Source organism: Tachypleus tridentatus, chromosome 1, assembly GCF_004210375.1.
Source record: "Tachypleus tridentatus isolate NWPU-2018 chromosome 1, ASM421037v1, whole genome shotgun sequence".
NCBI classification, from domain to species: Eukaryota; Metazoa; Arthropoda; class Merostomata; order Xiphosura; family Limulidae; genus Tachypleus; species Tachypleus tridentatus.
The window spans coordinates 56,405,958-56,427,583 of record NC_134825.1 but is presented as its reverse complement, the minus strand read 5'-3'; positions in this window follow the sequence as shown (position 1 = coordinate 56,427,583).

Below are 21,626 nucleotides of genomic sequence, written 5' to 3'. Positions count from 1 at the left end.
TATTTTATAAAGATACTTTAAGTTAAGGTTACGAATACAAATAGTTAGTGACACGTTACAAATGCAGTAAAGTTTAACATTGCTGAGTGCTTCTTCTGTTATATAAACAAAAGGGTGGAGGTACAAACATACGCAGTAAAATAACAGTAATGTAACATTTGGCTTAGATACTTCAAACTCTATTTAATTCAATATAAGGAGAAAAAACTTATATAAAAATCAAATGAAATATAAATACAATTGGCTATCTGTGCTCTACCCATCACAGCTATCGAAACGCGGTTACTAACATTGTAAGTCCACAGACACTGGGAGGCAACAAAATGATAAGAACATACGATGACAAATAAGGGCTGTTTTCTTCAGTGTTGTATTTTTTCGCTGAATTTTTGTCTTTTTACTTTATTTTTAATTGCTGTTCTGTGGACGAGACTAAAGATGATTTGTGGAAGGATATTTGGTATGTTGTTCAGTATATAAAGGAAAATGCAGAAAAAACTTATAATTAACATGTTAAATTTTAAAGATAGTTTGTATATTTTCTACTGCACTTTCAGGACAACTACATGGTTATCGAGATTGAAGGCTATACCTTTCGTCATCTATATTTTAACGCCTGATTTATTAACAATGAACTGCTTTTCCTATAACATTCTCACAACACACATGTTCTTATTGTTGCAGTGTTTTTTATCACTATGATGTTTCACTCTTAGGCTATTGTTATGTATATCAAGTCAAAGGAGAACATTTAAAGGTTTGCGAGGGAAAATGTCCTACTTAAGAATTCAGGATTATACTTTCAAAACTAACTTGACATTCTAGAAAAGCTGATGTTAAATTTGGTAGTTTGATTAATGACTAGATCACGTGGTTGACACAGGTTGTATTAAAACTCAGATATTAACGCAATGTCTATTATTTCGTCACTAAGAAGCCACATAATATAAGTATTGTACGAAAGTATCATTGACTACTTTGATAAATGTTATATTCGTTCAGATACAAAGCAGAAAGAGCAGAGTATAATACACACTGTTTCACTCAGTACTAATTTATGTCTAATTTTTTACACACCTCTTGTCTAGTTAACAGATTCATGGTTGTAAAAGAGGAGTGCAATATCAGTAACTCACGTTAGTTCTCCATGACAATTTGACAATAATGTATCTAACGACAGTTGGTATGGGTATCAAAACGTTTATTAAAATAAAATAGATAACAACATTTCGACCTTCATAGGTCATCTTCAGGTTAACAATAAACTATTTATACAGGATTTAACTGACATATGTGCACGTGTTGGAAAAGAGAAATTGAAACATACAATAAAGATAAGGTAAAATGGCAACCGGAGGTGCCTTTTATTTTTATTACAACCTGAAATAATAATTTACTTCCATTAATATTACAAATAAATATTGACTATACAATAAAACTTTTAAAGTACTTTCAGTCCCTCCTCAGGTCTCAAGCAAAATCATTTTGTTATAAACCTTCCAGAACGTTACCTAAGGAGAATTTATGTGAGTAGAATACTTGCAGGTGGAACTTCGTAATCTTTGTTTTATGACATGATCACTTGCATCTGTTGTGGAGATCAGACGTGTATAAACTAGCAATGTTTAATCCCATGGAAGCATCTAAGAGTCATTGTCTGCCTGATAACTTAATGGTAAGTAACACAGAAAATATTAAATGAGACTTAGAACATTAAAAATCACTAAAACCTAAACTTTCGCACTACAATTTAACATTAAGTAAATATTTAAACTCAAGTAGTGTTAAAACATCAATGATTAATAACAAATATTTGAGCACAGTTTAAGGAACAAACAATTAGTGAAAATGAACGAACAACTTAAGTGGGGATAGTAATGAAAACTATTTAAGTGAAGTTTAAGAAAAGTCTAAATGCAGTAAAGGTACTACAACCTGTTTACTACTATGGATGTATGAGATAGGATAGAGCTTATCTATTCCTCCAGTCAGTGTTATTCAATAGTTTATCCCTTCTCTCTAACGTATCCTAACATTTTTGCGTACAAGGTGACTTCAGTGAGAAAATTTCTCTCCTCAACTATCCAAAGCATTAATTTTACGATACATATTGCAAACTCGTGTATTCTGGCTCTTTGAAGTTCACGAAAAACTTCAGTAACTCTAGGTCTGCTTTAGGAACTTTTATACATATAAATATTGGTAATACTTAACAAATACAATTGCTAATATTATGTTCTATTGTCTGATAATTATATTCAACGGTGATCAGCATATGACTAGCATATTCGAAGGCCCGGCATAGCCAGGTGGTTAAGGTACTCGACTTGTAATCTTAGGGTCGCGAGTTCGAATTCCCGTCACACGAAACATGCTGGCTCTTTCAGCTATGGGGGCGTTATATGTGACGGTCTATCCCACTATTCGTTGGTAAAAGAGTAGCCCAAGTTGTGGCGGTGGTTGGTGGCGACTATCCTCCTTCCCTCTAGTCTTACATTACTAAATTAGGGACGGCTAGCGCAGATAGCCCTCGTGTAGTTTTGCGCAAATTAAGAAAACAAAAAAAAAACAAAGCATATTCGATATCACACGCTGAATCATCTGTTAGAGTTTTGGTCCAGTTCTACTGGAACCGGAATTTTATGCGGTATCCAACAAAAACTGACAAATAACGTCAGGATATGCTAGTATTAGTCTATATATTGACATTAGAGTATATTAAATGTGTAATATTCTCAGATGCATTTATTTGTTTTACAAGTAAGAGTATAATATAGGAAGAACTTGAGATACGGTATAAAATGTGCTGCAAACTCCATCTGTCTGAGGTGAAGAAGAAAAACATATAACAAATTAAACTTTAATGACTCTTATTATTCATTGACTGATTGTTTGAAGTTAAGCACAAAGCTACACAATGGGCTATCTGTGCTCTGCCCACTACATATATCGAAACCAGGTTTGTAGCAGCGTAAGCCCGTAGACATACTGCTGTGCCACTGGAGGGCTGGACTTGTAACAGTGGTGATTAGTCTACAGAATAATGAATCCCGCTTCTCCAAATCGTAGAAAAATCTGAAATTTGTAAAAGTTTAATGATTGTTGAGAAATTATGATGTAATTAACAAATCGAATTTCCTCTTCCAGAGTGCATGTGTTATCCATGCCAGCTCATAAATACAAAAATGGAGAACAAAGTTTTCAGATATTTATCAAATTTTATATTATAAATGTTACAACAGAGCAGATGGAACAGGACCTGAGTATTTCTGCTATGGAAACTCTCGGAACCGTTATATGTACATCTAAATTCAAATATATTTGTTTTGTTTTAAATTTAAGAAACTTAAAAGTTCTCCTCTTTATAACCCGACCAAACTCTTCCTAAATTTAACATTTTAAGCTAACTAAATTATAAAAACCAAATAAAAAAAGGACTAACCAATTGTACTTTTATTGTAGCTAACTATTTCGCATCATAAATATACTTTTCATTACTACAAGTATAATAGACAGACATGTAAAACCCTTTGACATAAATGAATACCTAAAGTTTATAACACACAAAATTTTTAACAATGGTGGATTAAAGTTATTACAATACATTAAAAGTACAGAATGAAATACCTTGCAAAATGGTTCCTCAAAATAACGCATGTAAAGCATTTTAGTGTAGACAAACATGTACTCAAGTACTGGGATGTACTAACTGGGATCTTTTGACATTAATGAATCATTACAGTATATATAAACTCTAAATTTCTACTGTTTACCATTTCAAATTATTAACAAAGACACATAATAACAGACTATTTTAACAATGAAATAAACATATTATCAAATGAAACTTTTAAGAAAATCCTTTGACAGTAATATAAGAAAAGACAGTGTCCTTCTTCAATTTTAATTAACACACAATCTTCTTCGGTAATTTTAAAGTCTATGTTGGATCAGTAGTAATTTTGAAGGCTTATAACGCATAAAGTCGCTGATTCTTGTTTTGGCAATAAAGTTACACTTTTAAGAATTATCAGTCGAAATGGGATAATAAATTGTACAAAGTTTAATCAACAGGTGTCGTTTCTCGCTGGATGTAAGTATATCGAGTTCTCTACCAAAATAACTCGGGTGTGAAATGTGTTTATATATAACAGATTTTGCCTCCTCCCGTTCACCGTGATTCAGCTGTAAATATGAGGGCCTAAAACAGTATTTTCGCTGGTTTCGAAAATTGCGGTGGGTGTAAAACAACACATGGTGTAGTTTTCTGCTTAACAGCAAATGTTTGTCGCTTTTATTATTATAGATATAGCTATAGCGTGCAGCAGAATTTAGATCATAAAAAAGACATATGTTGGTATTCAGAGGGGTAATAAATACTTGATTATCTTCTACAGGCGAGGCATTCGTAAATTTGAGTCCTAAAAATGCACATATAAATATGCAACATATTTACGCAGATGTGGCAATACTTACGTAATACTTGAAGTTTTTTTTGATAGATAATAAAAGTATCTGAATAATTAATAATTTAGTTTTGTAAAATGTTGCAACACCAAGAGATACACAGGCTCAAGAGTCATCCTGTTTAGAGGTTGCTAAGAAACATTTGAGTAGATTTCTTACTTACGTGCACGATTTATAAATAAATCGTTAAAGGTTCAAACCTAACATTAATTTAAACAATGTAATATTATGATCATAAACTGTTGAACGTTTAAAGCGTCGGATATTACAAAACATTACAACAGATATTGTATTGTCAAAGATACGATTAGATGGTTTTTCTTTGTTAATTCTTTATGCATTCCGACCTGTTAATAAACACCGTATAACAAGCTTTACCTCAACAAACAGTGTATTTTTGTGACTTTTTCGTCATTATTTGGGTACTATAATCGATCTCATGACCAATCTGTGGTTTCGCGGTATGTCTGCGGACTCACAATGACCTTCGATACTCCCGGTGGACAGAACACACATAACCCATTATGTAGTTTTGTGTTTAATTCAAAACAAAGAAAGAAACTAACTATGATATAAAGATGTCTAAAGGACAACTCGTAATTAAGTACGAGCAGTAAGGAGACGACAATGTTATCAGATTCGTAGTCAACTATAAATAGATAAGATACTTTACATACGCTTCCCAGTACTCGAACAGGTTTGACAGTAATATTCACCCCCGCTTTCTACCTCAATAAAAACAGCTTAATAAAACAACCAACAGATTTAATGTTCTGGGACAGAAATGTCTTATCTTAAAAGATACAACATATATTTTCTAGAACTTACTTAGTGTAACATATATTTTGGAATGATAGTATTGTGAAGGTACGAACAACAGCATATGATATACAACGTGACATTGGGGAGTAGGCACAGCTCTGGCTTAGATGTGATTACGAACCGACATTTTAAACACACTTAGTGAAGCTATTACAACTTGAAACATTTCATACTTTTCTTCTTTATTCCGGATGTTACTCTGGTTCCTAAAACTTAATAAACTTCCACATGTGTTGCTTCTTATTGTACTATATGTCTTATTAGTGTTTTTGGCAAAACTTTCTAACACATTTTAGGTTAATGATCCCATAGATTTCTTAACGATCATCAACTGTTGCGATGTTTACAAGCTGGGTTTCCTCCACGGCTATAAACTCTTAAAATTATATCTTCAATCATTTTAACACTAACAAGCCTTCCTGTATGTTGCTGGCACCGTTGATGGATCTATAAATTGTGAAGCGTAACTCTACTGCTTAAGCACGTCTGAATTATTAACTCATTTCTTCGCGATAAACTCTCCGCTTTTTCTCTTGAGAGGACTCTATCTCAATCGTCCATTCTTTCTGTTGGTGTTTCTGAAGGCTTCTATTACATCATCCTTATATTATTGATGTTACTCATACACATAAACAGGTCTCGTGTTCCTTAATAACAACACATCGACGATATTTTTCTTGTGAGTAACTGTAAGAACATTCCTACTTTTAACAATGCTCTTCATGTTACAGGATACAGGTTGCTTGAAGCTTTCACTCATGTCTTACCCTTAACGCCAAAAATCAAGAATCCTTTTGAGGTCCTAAGCTGAAAATGTTTCGCCGACATTACAAACTGTTGTCATTTAATGTTAGTATCAACTTTTCTACACAATAAAATATCACGATATAATTTTCGACAATCATCTCACATGGAAAGTCCAACTGATGGCTGTAAATCGTGTTTAATTTTTTTACGATGCTTTAGAGAAATCTTTTGTGGTTTGTGTCCATCCCTTTATTCAAATACATTTACGTCATTTGTCTAGCTGTTTATCCTGGAAGATAATACTGCGTGAATTTCTGTTTCTCATTTCTGTCTTCTGGTTTGGAACTATAAGTCCAGCCCTACAATGTAGTTATTCATCTACTCAAACTTCACACCAGTTATGTTAAACAATATTTTCTATCTCAAACGTAACATTTTACAATATAATCAGTTGGAATATTCATCATGTGGATATCCTGATGTTAAACTTACTCAATGATTTATATATATATCAGGATAACCGACTATTTCGTTTTCTTTCTACCTTTATCCAATTTGCCCTTTCTTGAAAACGCAAGTAACCTTCCTCGACCAATCATAACGTCGTACGCACACTGTTCTTCATTTTAAAATAATGAACTTATATGTCCATTATATTATTTCAGTCTTAGGCTTTATTACCTCATATTGCTAAAAGGAAGATGTTCTTCTTCCATGGAGAAGAATGAAATGACAAAAGAGCAACATAAAAGCCTTTATCGACCATATGTTTGACTAACGAGAGGTCACGTAACTCGGAAAATTAGTAGATACAACTTTCCTTTTTATGAACGTTTCAAAGTTTACATTAATGTTTAATAAAATAGATTAGTTCAAACACTTTAAACAACTTGACGTGCTGTTATTAAACAATATTAGTTTGATTAACTAGCATGATTAATATTATAAATTAACATTTAAATACTGAGTGACCCAAAATTATTTTTTTCTGTTTCAAAATTTAATAATTCAATAACTAAAGGAATAAATACAGACTTGTAATTTTCAATATTTTTAGCTCAACGCAAACAGTTTTAGAATAATTTTAGTTATATTAAATGTTTATTATGTGATTAAATCAACCAATCAGTTTTACAGCTCAAATTTCTTCAAATAGATTGTTTTGAAGGCCGTTTCCTAGTCAATTTGATTGAATTACGTAATACTTGTTGAGTACACAATGATGGTTAGATATCACAATTCAAATTCATATTGCTCCTTATCAGTGATACAGCGGCATGTCTGTAGACTTACAATGCCAGAAACTGGTTTCGATATCCGTGGTAGACAGAGCACCGATAGCCCATTGTGTTGACTTCTCCTTATATTCAATAGAAACTAATATCAACATATCTAATTGTATTCTTTGGTCATATTTTATGGAAGAAATTGGCTGGAATACCCAATTATTTTAACTTTACTTCTATATTGTTAAAACACCTTGTTTTTGTATGATATTATTTAAAAATATGTAGAAAAAAAGAATGAGAGAGAAGGAAAAATACTTAAGTAAGAATGTGAACTGGTTTAAAAATACAAATTATTACACACACATGCACTGTTGATGTTTGTTTTAAACTTGCAATTCTTATGAGAAAGCACAGACATCAATAATAAAAGTATACGATACGTGATAGGTTAGTGCCTTCTTCTGACAGTTTTGAGCAGTCTACCCTGGAAACCAAACTCTGTCGGGAATTTTTAGAATATCTTAAAAACTCACCTTTATATAAAAACGTACAACGAGTGAAATCAATCATTCAGAGACGTAAGCTCAGCTTGAACTTACAGAAAGAATACACAGTAGGTACTATTCCATCATCTTCTCTTCAGACTGGTAAAACATATCTTTAGAGATTGTTGCCGAGCAGCAAGCATCCTTAGAGAATCGGTTCTACCATTTTTGTTCCCTTCATTTCAATGGCAGGTGTACCTATACAAGAGCTATAGAAAAGTAATATTTGTTGTATTTTGACGTGAAATAGTCTTTCTTAGCATGTAAGAAGAGGAGATGCCAAACTTAGATAAATTGTTCAGTTTACTTCTACTAGTGATGAATATTTCATCAGAACAAGAAACACAACAGAAGAAGAGGTGTTGAATTCTGGAGACATAAATGGGCATTCGATTATAAAAAAAAAAGAAATCTAAGATTTATACGTCAACAGAGCTTGACATCTCATTAAGTGTTAGAAAATAGTCTTTTTTTTTTCAAATTGTGCTGAAAAAGGAGAATTTTGCACATTGTTTAACACGTTGTAGTTGGAATGGCGTGGCACACCAGAAAGAGATGGATTATTTTAACGTTCCGTTCACCTAGTTGGTTGTTATATGATGTTTCAATTAAAGAATTTCCACTGTTATTCGTCGTTTGATTAAATCTCAAAAGTGTACACTTACTGCAGTGTGTATAGATATCTTTTTAAAGCTAATTTTGACGTTTTGAGGAACGGTATAACACAAAACACCACTTATCATATGTAATAAAGGTGAATTTACTTTCATAGTTCTTTTTTATTATTAGTTTTGTGTATGTTATCATGTTTAAATACAACGGTTATTCACAATGACGCTAAACATGTAGAAGGGAGTCGTTTCTAATTTATTAACAAAAGCTTAAAGCAAATGACATTCTTTGGCAATGTGCTGTAAAGATTGATATGCTAGATATGTAATATGAATATTTGTGAAATTTGTTGCAATCTATTTATATGGCATTCAATTTATATCTAACACCACTTTGCGATTTCGAGTTATGCGCTGTATACTATTTCACGAAAACAAAAAATTCAGTTCCCTTAACTTATTATACAAATATTTAATATTTATATGACATACGATATTCAGTTATATGCAATTTGATTTTGGTGGAACCTTTAATCTTTGACTGATTCCTATTTAGCTGTTGAAAAACGTTACAATTATGACGTAACGTTGTGAAGTATTTAATCTACCGTATTCATGGAAAAATCCTAACCAATTCAAATATAACTTATGCTAGGTAATAATAATGTTAGTTTTGAAACCAATCAAAGTTATTTCCTATTATATCAGTCAGTGTTAATGGTACATTTAAAACATCATACACAGAAGATTGAGTACTTTATTTCTAACGATTTTTATTACGTAAATTTCATCTCGCTTGTACAACGGTACGTCTACGGATTTATTTACAACGCTAAAATCAGAGTAGAATTGCCCTCGGTGGGCTTAGCAGATAGACCCATGTGGCTTTGCTATAAGAAAACCACAACCACACATACGTAAATCAAGAAATCACGTGACAATCATAGCCGTTATAAGGCCGTGGTACAACATCTTGTAACAAAACTATATTTTTATATTGTTTGGCATTACGTAGGTAGTGTCTTGCCACCGAAAATTGATCGATCGTACTAAATATGTGTATCAGTCCTTTCCAATTCAAAATGTTCATTTACTTTATTCAGTCACATATTTTAAAATCGAGAATTTATAATTTCAAAGACTGGGATCTCCCTTTTTTTAACAGAACTGGAAAACAAAGAAATATGGACCAACACAGGAAGGTAGGACCATTCAAAAAGAAACCTACAATAAGTTCCTAATTCATGGTAAGTAAAATGTGAAGTTTTGTAGCAATTGAGAGACCACGAGCACAAACGTCAGTGATAAAAGCTGTTCTCATGTCACAGGTAATAATACGCAATATAATCAAGGGGCATCTCCAGCTGAAAATGAAAGCAATATGGTATTGGTTCACCAAAGTAAAGCTTAGAACCACATCTTCCGTTCTATTGTCATCTGCCTTAAGTTATTGAAGAATGAAATACATATTCACAGTATTCAATACGGAGACATACCAGCAAATTCTCCTGATGCAGTGCTTATGGATTTGCGTGCGACTGGAGTGCTGAAATAAGAGTTGAGAAACAGCTGCTATTGTAAACTAGATAGCTTATGGAAAGTAAATAGAGAGAATGATTAATGTGTTTTTGAAATGCTAGAATTACGACGGAGCGTTTTGCAGCGGAAACTATACTGAAGGACTATTGTCAAAAATGGACTGTTGTCAATTAGAGCATGGCCAGATGTCACTTACATTATAAGAACGTGGTGAGGTTTCATAATTGTTATAAGATAACGTACATAATCTTTGTAGTGACCGTAAATGCTCTGCAAGGTAATTAATTATTTCTGATACACATTTACAAATTGTCTCGCTTTGGCTTCATACTTGCTTAAAACAATACTTCTTTTTAACTTTCTGCAGAATATAATTTTGGTACATGTTATCTGATTATATTCGAGTATTATTATGAGAACTTTGGTATATTCTTTGGAATGATATAATAGACTTTGAAAATTTCTAACCTCGAGAAAATGATATGTTAACAATTTTGTTTTGACGATTAAAAGAAAACTCAGTTGCAATGTTTGAAAATCTACTCACACGATTAATGCACATATAAAATGAATCTTAGTTTCATGTTCTCAACCACTTCTGACATCTTTTGACTATATTTATTACAAAATGATTCAATTAATATAAAAATGTTTGGTTTGGTTTGTTTTGAATTTCGCGCAAAGCTACACAAGGGCTATCTGCACAAGCCGTCCCTAATTTAGTAGTGTAAGACTTAAGAGAAGGCAACTATTCATCATCACCCACCGGCAACTCCTGGGCTACTCTTTTACCAACGAATAGTGGGATTGACCATCACATTATAATGCAAGCATGTTTGGTGCAACTGGGATTCGAATCCGCGACCCTCAGTTTACGAGTCGAATATATAAAGGTGAGCTTGCAAGATATTTTTGATATGTACAGTACGTATAATTTTACAAGAAAATAAGATATGTCGAACGTTTCGTTATTTCAATTTAAAAACAGCATAACTTTCACTGAGTGTGTCTTCTTATAGAAAAGCCACAGCTGATTCTTTGTGGTGTCCATCGAGGGAAATAGAACCCCTAACTTTAGCGTTGCAAATCTGAAGATTTACCGCTGTTCTATCGGGGGCCTTTCACTGTGACTTTGACCTTTAATTTACGGTAACATAACGACACATTTAAAAAAAAAAACGTTAATAACTATTTAACATATATCCCTCATACAACTAAGTCTTGTATTTATTAAACGAATTTGATTTTGTTATTAAGCGCAATATAACAACGAGTTTTTAGTGCTGAGCCTTCCACGATTGTTGAACACCGATTTTTAGCAATATAACCCTCAAGCTCATGGCTTGAAAAGTTAAGACACTTCGTTATCAGACAAATAACAACTACACAACAACAATAATAAATTAAAATTCTGCCACTAGGTTGAAAGTATGTAAAATCAAGGGAAAGACTAAAACAGGTAAATGTCAAAATATGTAGTCTACATATTAGAAATAATTTTAATTGTGTAGAGACGCATTGTTAAGACGAACAGCGAAATATTTTTTCTTCTCAGATTTACATTCGCAAATCTGAATTACACCAACAAATACACGAATGCATTAATTACTAAAAATTGGATTTTATGCCTAACGAAAACAAAAATCTTACTGAATATGAATTCCTATTTTCAACAAAGCAAAACAATTATAGGAGGAAACTCATTAGTCTAATTAAGTCCGTAATTATCTATGTTTACGTATATTTGTTATACCTATTTATATATACGAATGATATAGCTACTGCGTACACAATGTCGCATGTATAGTTTACGCTGGGTTCCTGCCAAGAATTGCGTGAGCTTATTTTAATGGCAGGACATTTCAAGCTGCTCTTGTCTTGTCAAGATGAAAGCCATTTTACGTAAATGCCAATCACATCATATGTTATCACATGTGTGTATATTACTATAAGCCTGCCATCTAGTAATCAACCAAGCTTTTGAATTCATTGGATAAACTGTTGTTTTTTTTTTTTTGTATAAAATTGAAGTGTAAAAAATGTTGTTCTGTAGACAATTTTATCATATGGATCATCATAAATACAACAAGTTTCCCTGTATTTAATTGAAACTTTAATATAGTTTTGTTTAGTACATTCATTTACTTAATTAATTTTTTCCAGCGCTTTTTTTCAGAATATGGTTTAGCGATTAGTCTTGCAATTTCCTATTCTAAACGTAAAGGTAAACTAGAATATTTTCAAAAATAAATGTTGAACCTGAAAGGGAAAATCACTGAAGATAGTCAGAAACAGAACACGATTTTCATGATATAAAATCATTATTACAATAAATTACCCAGTCTGGTTCTGTGGTTTCAGATCAGTTTCAATATAACTCTATAAAACGTAAAAAAAAACAAAAAACGAGGAAAGTTCGAAATTAATAAATATTACACTTATATCTGAGATTGTAATAACTTTATTATATTGACACAGTAATTATCTATAACGTTCATAGTTTATGTTGATAATTTCATATATCAATATGACACTTTTTCTAGTTTTTTTGTTGTTGTTAAATGTGACTTTATCCATCACTTATAGATCCACTGCCTATCAGAGTAACAATGACTAATTTGAGAAAATGACATGTTATTTTATATACCATCATCGAACAGAGCACACACAGTCCATTGTGCAGCTTTGTAGTTAACTACGAACAAGCTTTCCATTTTTATATTTTGTCTTAATTGCTATTCTATTGTATTCAGTGTTTTAAACTACAACCTTAACCATTGAAATTTAGAGTTGGTGCCCTCCTAAGCTAATGAATTGCATTTACCACAATAAATGTGAGTCCCATTTGAAATGCTTCAGCTTATAACTGGGTATAGATCAATTGGTAGTTTGTTTGTTTGTAATTAAACACAAAGCAGTACAGTTTGCTATTTGTGTTCTGCCCACCGCTGGTATTAATAACCAGTTTCTCGTATTACAAGTTGGTAGACATTCCATTGTGCTATGTCTTGGGGGTGGTACCCCTAGCTAGACATTTGGATAACTAGATATATATAATGAAATAATCCCTTTCTTTGAGCTCATAATTCTCTTTTTTTTCTTTCACATTACCTATTATTAAAATGTTCTTAATTTTCTTTACGTGTAATGAATCTAGAGAAACATTACATTTTACTTAATTACAAGTCTTAATTGAACAGACCTTGAACCGTCCAGTATCCATAAATTCTAGCTTTCATTGTATTCATGCTTGTTAAGAACCATTAACCGTATTTGGCAAAAGCTCCTCTAGTTAGACTTATAGAGTAAACTACCGATTCAGTGATGGATTCTATTTCAAACACGAGCCGGCTTCTTATCTATTTTACAATTACATGGTGCCATGCAGACTTATCTTATAAAGCTTGTTTAATCAGATGATACTGTAAGCAGAGAATAACCCGTATGCAATAGTAGATTACCTTAAACATTAAACATGTACATACCTGATTTAAGATAATGAAACTTTAATTGTAACCAAAATAGTTTGAAACAAATCAAGCAGCGATGAAACAATAGCTACTGTTGCGAGGTTAGAAATATTAATTCTTGAAAATTACTAATATAACTACCATAGCGTATATCATATCATTTGTATTATATTCTATAAAACTGTCTGAAACAAAATGCTAAATTAAGTACTTCTAATCAATTTTAATAAGGACTGAGTTAATTAATACCTTAGGTCTTTCAGCTCTGATTTAGTTGGTAAGCTCACTTTTTGCTAGAAACTATTAATATTTGTACAGCATGCAAAAAACTTAGTGCTGCTTAGCATATTATAACATTACGAACGATACAGTGTTTGCAATAAATACAAATACTTCTCAAATTTAATTGTGAAATATTTTCTCATCCTATTTGTCCAATTTAATGGTAACTCCAGTAAGTCAGTGCAAACTCCGGGACTTACAATCCTGAAATTCGGGTTTCGATTCCCGTAGTGGAGAGAGAGAGTGTGTATATAGCCTATTTTGTAAGTATGCGCTAAGGAACCAAAAACCTAGTATAGTTATTTTGCGAAAAAATGTTCGCAATATACAACGTTTATTCAATAATACATTTTTGCTTGTTAATAGGTTGCACTACGAACAAAGCAATTTCATAGTAATTCATATAAATTAACACTTTTCTACAGTGTGATTAATATTATAAAAATATCTGAATGGAAGACATTTTATTAAACTAATACTCTTCTATAATATGTTGAAAGTTCCTGAACGATAGACCGGATACGTTAAATATGGAGATAACTTTTATCGAATAAAACCAGTTATTAGTTTTAACGGATTAAATTTCCAAAGTTTTGATCGAGACGTGAAATATCTGTTGAAGTGGAAGAATAAGTTTGGTAATAACGAAATCAAAGTTTACGTAACGTAAACATCTTCAAATAGTTTATGCATTTCGGTCTTTCACAAAAGATTTTATATTTACCGAACGGTAAAAATCAAGGATATTTTCGTAATAAAAACAACATTTTTAATAAAGAGCTTTATAAAAGTGCGTGACAGAGAAAAACATGGAATAAAATATATTACTAGCTTTAGGAAGCAAACTGACAACCTAGCACTTAAAGAAAATGATATCATCCAGTCAGCTCGAGAAAAATACATATGGGAAGCCATGATAATAAGTCTTCAGTTTGGGAAGAACGAGACCTGTTACAAGTTGTGTCCCAACAGCGTTAAGAAAAGTGGTGAGAATTCAGGAATATGGTGATTAATGGTTAAAGTCTCTTACGTTTCCCAACCACCAGTGCCCAACATAATAAAGAAAGACCGCTGTTTGAAAAAGTGACAAACGTCACATGTGTTGTATCCACAACATATCCTTTCAATCATTTCAGACTTCAATCTGATGTTGAATGAAAGAGTTTTATTGTTATTTCATACAAACATCTTTTGGTTCAGTTGCTGAACACAGAACCTACTTATTTCTGTGTGATCGGACTGTTGAATTATTTGTTTTTGAATTCCGCGTAAAGCTACGCAAGGGCTATCTGCGATAGCCGTCCATAATTTAGCAATGTAAGACTAGAGAAGGCAGCTAGTCATCACCACCCACTGCCAACTCCTAGGCTACTCATTTACCAACGAATAGTGGGATTGACCGTCACATTATAACACTTCCACGGCTGAAAGGGTGAACATATTTGGTGCGACGGGGATTCGAACCCGCGATCTTCAGATTATGAGTCGAACGAACGCCTTAAACCAATCTGAGAGTCACAGGTTCGAATCCCGGTCGCACCAAACATGTTCGCCCTTTCAGCCGTGGGGGCGTTATAATGTGACGGTCAATCCCACTATTCGTTGGTAAATGAGTAGCCTAAGAGTTGGCAGTGGGTGGTGATGACTAGCTGCCTTTCCTCTAGTCTTACACTGCTAAATTAGGGATGGCTAGCACCTATAGCTTTCGTGTACCTTTGCGCGAAATTCGAAAACAAAACAAAAAAACGGTAGCCCTCGTACAAAATGGAAGGAAAACAAGGAGAAGGGTCTGACCTAGATCTGAGCTTCACCATGGAGCCTATTACAATAGAAAGTACGCTTCAGGACTATTATCAAGATGCAAGATCGTCAGATAGAACACGAACGGAAGTGCAACATGAACTGTAACGAACTTTCAACGTTGTCTTAATATGACATTTGTATAACTTAATTATATCTTTCTCAAGTATTCGCATGCCTACACACCTAACTGATATGTCACAGGTCAATTATTGGCTTACAGTTCCTTGTTTCGTATCCTGGTTAGACATATTTCAACAACTAGCCTCACCCTAAGAGTTGATCCATAAATGAGTAAAGAAAATTAAATAGCTTTTGTTTTTGTAACAACATTTATATTCACACATTTCCTAACATATTTCGAGAGATAAACAACTTTTGAAAAGTTATATTCTTACCTAGAAAAAGTAAGTTTTTTTCCATCAAATTTCTTGTGCTTCTGTTATTTTAGAAGTTACATTTTTTTTATAAATATGGAAAAATATGTCATTTTTGTTGCTTAAACATCTTGAAACGTTTTTATAAAGTACCTAATTACTACACTACTTTCCATAATCAAATAAACATCTCGTAATTGAATATCGATTTGTAGTTTATAACACTAACTCTAATTTATGGTTATTCCATTGTGTAAAGTACAACATTATTCTTCGTTGCCCAAAGGAACCCAAATAAAGTAAGTGGATTTAAAAAAAGGAACTATTTTAAAACAGAAAGTGAACCTTTGTGTATCTACGATGTAAAAGTATACCATCTGGTTTTAATGTCACGTCTCTTTTATTAACGTATTGGTTCAACTACACCTTTGTTCCATGGTTACTGGTAAATAATACACATTACGTTTGTTAGTACACAAATCCAGGCTAATTCTAATTTTTCTATACTGTATGCTAAACAATAAAAAGGAGGGTAAATATATGGGTCATCTTTCGTTATTTCTAGGCATAAAGAGGCTTTTATTACCACTTATAATTAAAGTTCCAAGAGATATAGTAAAGAACACTAGGAGTCATAGTTTCTTTGTAGTCACTCCACAGGAGTTTTGAGATAACCAATCAAAAGTATTATCTCGCACGGTTAAATCTGCAGAAAAATCAAACAGGATCTTCATGTCAAGTTTAAAATGACAAGTTGTCCAGAAATTCAAGTGAGACAAGTTGATCTCACAATTCACTGAAGGATGTTAATTCATCTCTGCTCATGTAGGTTGGAAACAATAATGTTATAATTAACGTTTTTATATGCATGACGGTTCTAATCATGCTTAAATAATACAAGAAGTTATACAAACTAAAACTAAGTTAGTTTAAATGAGAAATACAATGACAAGGTTTGCCTTAATAAATAGGAAATGCCAATGTCGAGGGTTTACAGTTAAACATACTAAATGTGACACATTTTCTATTGTTTTTCATCTACTGTATATTAATTTACACTTTTAAAACAAATTTAATTTTTAAAAATTCTTTCTGTTAGTCTATCTTGATTGATTTTATGTTTCATAAAAAAAAATTGTATTTTAACTGTTTATAAATTTCCTGGGAACTGAATGATACACTAGATACTTTTTATTAAGAGTTTTTAAGCTCTACTAATATGTAACAGACATTTTTTGTAGAAGTATTAACAAAGTTATTTTATTTCTGACATATTTACTATCATATATTAGTTTTAATGTTGATGTTTGTTTCAGTTAAATTAATATTTAGAAATGTGCGTAACTTATATTGTTAAATTTGTATTGTAAAATTCCCGCCTATCCACTAAATTTGTAAAATTTCTCGAATTTGAGAACCAACGATATAAGTGCTACGTAAACATTGGTATATCATCTATATTGTTGTGCAGGTTAAAATTTCTAGAAACTCTCCTCATACCAATATATTAATCAACGCGACACACCAAAAACAGCATATATAATTTGTTTGCTATAACTGGTATACTCGGAAACTATAACTGTAATCAACGTTTATTAATTGGGAACTTTAGATATTTGACCTGGAACGTTTATAAATTTCGAACATCACAAACCATTTAACTTCAGCGGATTCATATTGGGCATTAGCATTTTTATAAAGACATTATATAACTTCAGTGGTGAAATACTCGATCTGTAATCGGCGTGTAACAATCAAAGACGATACAGCTAGTTAGTTCCCGTGAATTGCATTAACATCAACTGATTAATTTACTCATCACGTACCTTCGATAACCCAAAAAAATCATGAACATGTATTCAGAAGACGATATTATAGATTCGTTTCAGACATTTTTTGGATCCAACTGGGATCTTGGGGATGGTTGTCCTATTGACAGTTCCTCAGGGTATAACAATGATGGACGCGAGGAATTTAGTTCATCTGAGGAAGTTCCATCTGTTTAAAGCAAACTGATCACTGAACAAGAAAAAGATATACAGTTATCTTCACTATTTAAATATGCACTCCCAAAGAATGCACTTTAAATAGTTCCAAATGGTTAATTTTGTAAATGGAGGATTTATGAAGAAAGTGAAATAACCAGATGTTCCAGCTTTAGAAGACTGGGCTGTAGTTTATCAAATCGTTGTTCACAACGCATATCATTATGAAATAATGAGAGTTTCCCATGAATTCCCCATGTGAAGTAATTTAGATGCCAACAAGGCATGTTCGAAAATTATGAGACATTCCTTTTGGCCAAAAGTTAAGCAATACTCTTCTCAGTTTTGAATAACTTGTCATATCTGTCAGTTGGTCGGAAAACTTAACCAGAAAATTGCTCTTGCTTCTTTGGGACCTATCCCAGTTTTTGAAGAATCTTTCAGTCGTGTGACGATTGATTGTATTGTGAATTATCAAAAACTTTTATTAGTGTGAAATATCTACTATTGTGTATACCTTTTAATATTGATGTTTCTTTAAGTTAAATATATCTTTAGAAGTGTACGTATTGTAAAACATGTCGATATTTATTCAACTTCTAAATTTAACTTAGTTTTAGGCTAATTGAAACTGTAATACGTAACACGAAATTTTGAGAACGGCTAATTATTACAGAACGATTTGTAGAAAAAAATGCTGACGTCGCTATACCATTAACAAACCCACTGAACAAAGATCAAAAGTTCATGGAAAAAAAACACATTGGCTTTAGTGCTATCTTTAGAACATTTCAATGTGTATATATCTGCATCAAAACAACTTATTGTAATTTACACTGATCATAACCCATTGACATTTTTTAACTAAATGAAGGGCAAAACAGAAGACTGTTAAATTAGAGTTATTATTACAAGTGTACAATTTCTAGATAATATATCTTAAATGAGTCGATAACATTTGTGCCGTTGCACTTTCATGTATTATATAATTTTAAGATCAGTAAGGCTATTTTTGTTATATACTGTCATGGCTATCGAAGTTGTATAATTCTTTGATAATATATTATATTTAATGTACGTGTATAATATATTACTTATAATATTATCTAACGCCGTTAGGAAACCAAATGATAAATACATTTACACCAGTTAGCAAATATTCTATCGAGTGTGTTATTTTGATCTTAGTGAAATAACGTAACTTTAACGATAGCCTAAGCTTTAATATATTAAGTATTTTCAATGCATTCTGTTAACAACGATTCAGATAGTTTTTTTGCAGCATATGCAATGGCCTGATCAAATGTATGTTAGGTCTTATGCCAAAGAGGATTCAATTTGTGCATTTACGGGCAAATACATCCATAAAATTGTATTTCGATTATGGTACGGTAGTTTATCTCACTGTGACATTCTCTATTTGGCTCTGTAGCCAAGTAAGCGAGAGTGGTTAGCCAAAGTTAAAGTGTACGAATGCCAAGGAGTATTACAGACAACATTAGAAAATTCAGTTGATAAAACATATATTTATTCACTGTGTTATTGTAATTCTATCATTCATTGTAGTAGGAACAAGCATGAAATAAACATACACTAGAAATATAGAACATCGCGTTATGGCCACGCTTTACAAGTTGTGGAGGAATATGTAGCGCCTATTTGATAATGAGAATGTTGTGGACTTTTCAAGCACTACGTTAATTAATTAATAAAGAGATTGTCGTAACGGACTTTAAATACGAGTATTTAAGACAAAAGAACTCTGTTATTTCAACTAGATTCTTCCTGTAATAAGTCGACAGAAGGAATAAGATGGCTTAAAGTGAGGCGGATATGCATCTAGCTCTTTTAAAGGTAACAGAGAGCACAACTTTTTATTTACCATTTTGGGAATAACTAATGGAAACTTATATGTAACGTTAGTTCAATTTCATCGTTGTACCAGCATTAAAAAATCGATATAAAAGTGGAGAGAGAGGTTTCAAGACGTCGACTGCTATTCCTTTCATTTTACACGGATAAGAAGAGCATAATATAATAAAAGTTTAGTGACATATTATTTCTGCACGGCTCTATTTTGATATATAATATTGATGTACATCTTTTTCTGTATATTCGTAGGGTTGGTATTCGCTTACATTAAGGCTTATCTTCGATCAGTAATCCACTATATACAAAGGCTGTACTTTTCTCCTTTGTTTTTGATTCTTTACCAGGCTATGAAAACTACCATCTAAGTTTCCTGTACATCCTATTTCCATTATGTGTCTGCTTCTAACAAGTAATTTATGATGCATATTTGTTATCAGTCTAATGCTATCAGGTACACGATAATAAAATATACATTGTTCGGAAAAGTTACCAACAATACTTGTCCAAAGAACGGCAAGTAACGACAAATATTGGTTATACGATATGCAGTAGCAATCTAATAACTTTGTTACAACCTTTTATAGGTAGCTTGTAAACGCCAAGATAGGGAAGAGAAAATATGTAGTTATTTTACATTGATACAATACAAAGTTCTTTCATAAGCTTTGACTTTACTTTTTCATGTTTGCAACGGTTTTTCTAGGCGTGCAGTGAAACTGAATTTTACCGTACAATCTGTATGAATTTTCATTTTCTTGTTTGTTTGTTTGTTTTGAATCTCGCACAAAGCTACTCGAGAGCTATCTGTGCTAGCCGTCCCTAATTTAGCAGTGTAAGACTAGAGGGAAGGCAGCTAGTCATCACCACCCATCGCCAACTCTTGGGCTACTCTTTTACCAACGAATAGTGGGATTGACCGTAACATTATAACGCCCTCACGGCTGAAATGGCGAGAATGTTTGGCACAATGGGGATGCGAACCCGAGACCCTCAGATTACGGGTCGCACACCTTAACACGCTTGACCATGTCGGGCCTTTCGTTTTCTTTCAGGTATTGATGATTTTTTTTTATTTTTTTTAAACGTGTTAAAATTGTCAAGTGAATGGAAAACATTAACGAAAGTATTTCCTCTTGGCCCGACATGGCCAAGCGTGTTAAGGCGTTCAACATATATCTCCATATATGATTAACATATAAAGGATGCCCAAAACCGCTGGAACCGTAAGTACTTCAAAGAATTGTACACAATGTGCTCGCTGTAATTCGGAACAAGCTTACATTAACAGCAAGATTAACTCGATCTTTTTGTACTTTAATAGCTCTATAAAAAGTCACATACCTGAAATTAAGAAAAGTTACAAATTCCTTATGGTTCCAGACTTTTCGGACACTATGTAGAAAACCAGCTTTCATTACTGAAAAACAATACCTTTTGTTAAAAATATTAAATTACTTAATTATTTATTTATTTTTTACGTTTCTTTGCTTTCTTACATCACATAATTTATAGTAGTTTGGTTGTTCGTTGTTAAACCAAGAACTACATTATGGATAAACTATGCTGTTCCTATCGCAGAGATCGAGCTAAGTATTTGATATTTCTAAACATTTATATCTACCGCTGAGCCATAGAGAGGGCGGTAAGAGTGGTAGAAATATTCAATTCATAGTTAATTATTAATTCAGAATATTTTAAGTCCTGAGGGGGCGGGTAAGACTAAAAGATAAGCTCAAATGCTAGGATAATGCTAGATTTTTAACACCGCATTCTCATTTCAAATCATATCATTTTAATTAAATATGTATATAGATTACAGAATTCCAATACGTTTTGCTTTCAAAACTTATTAAATGCCAAACCTCATCAGCTGCACTACA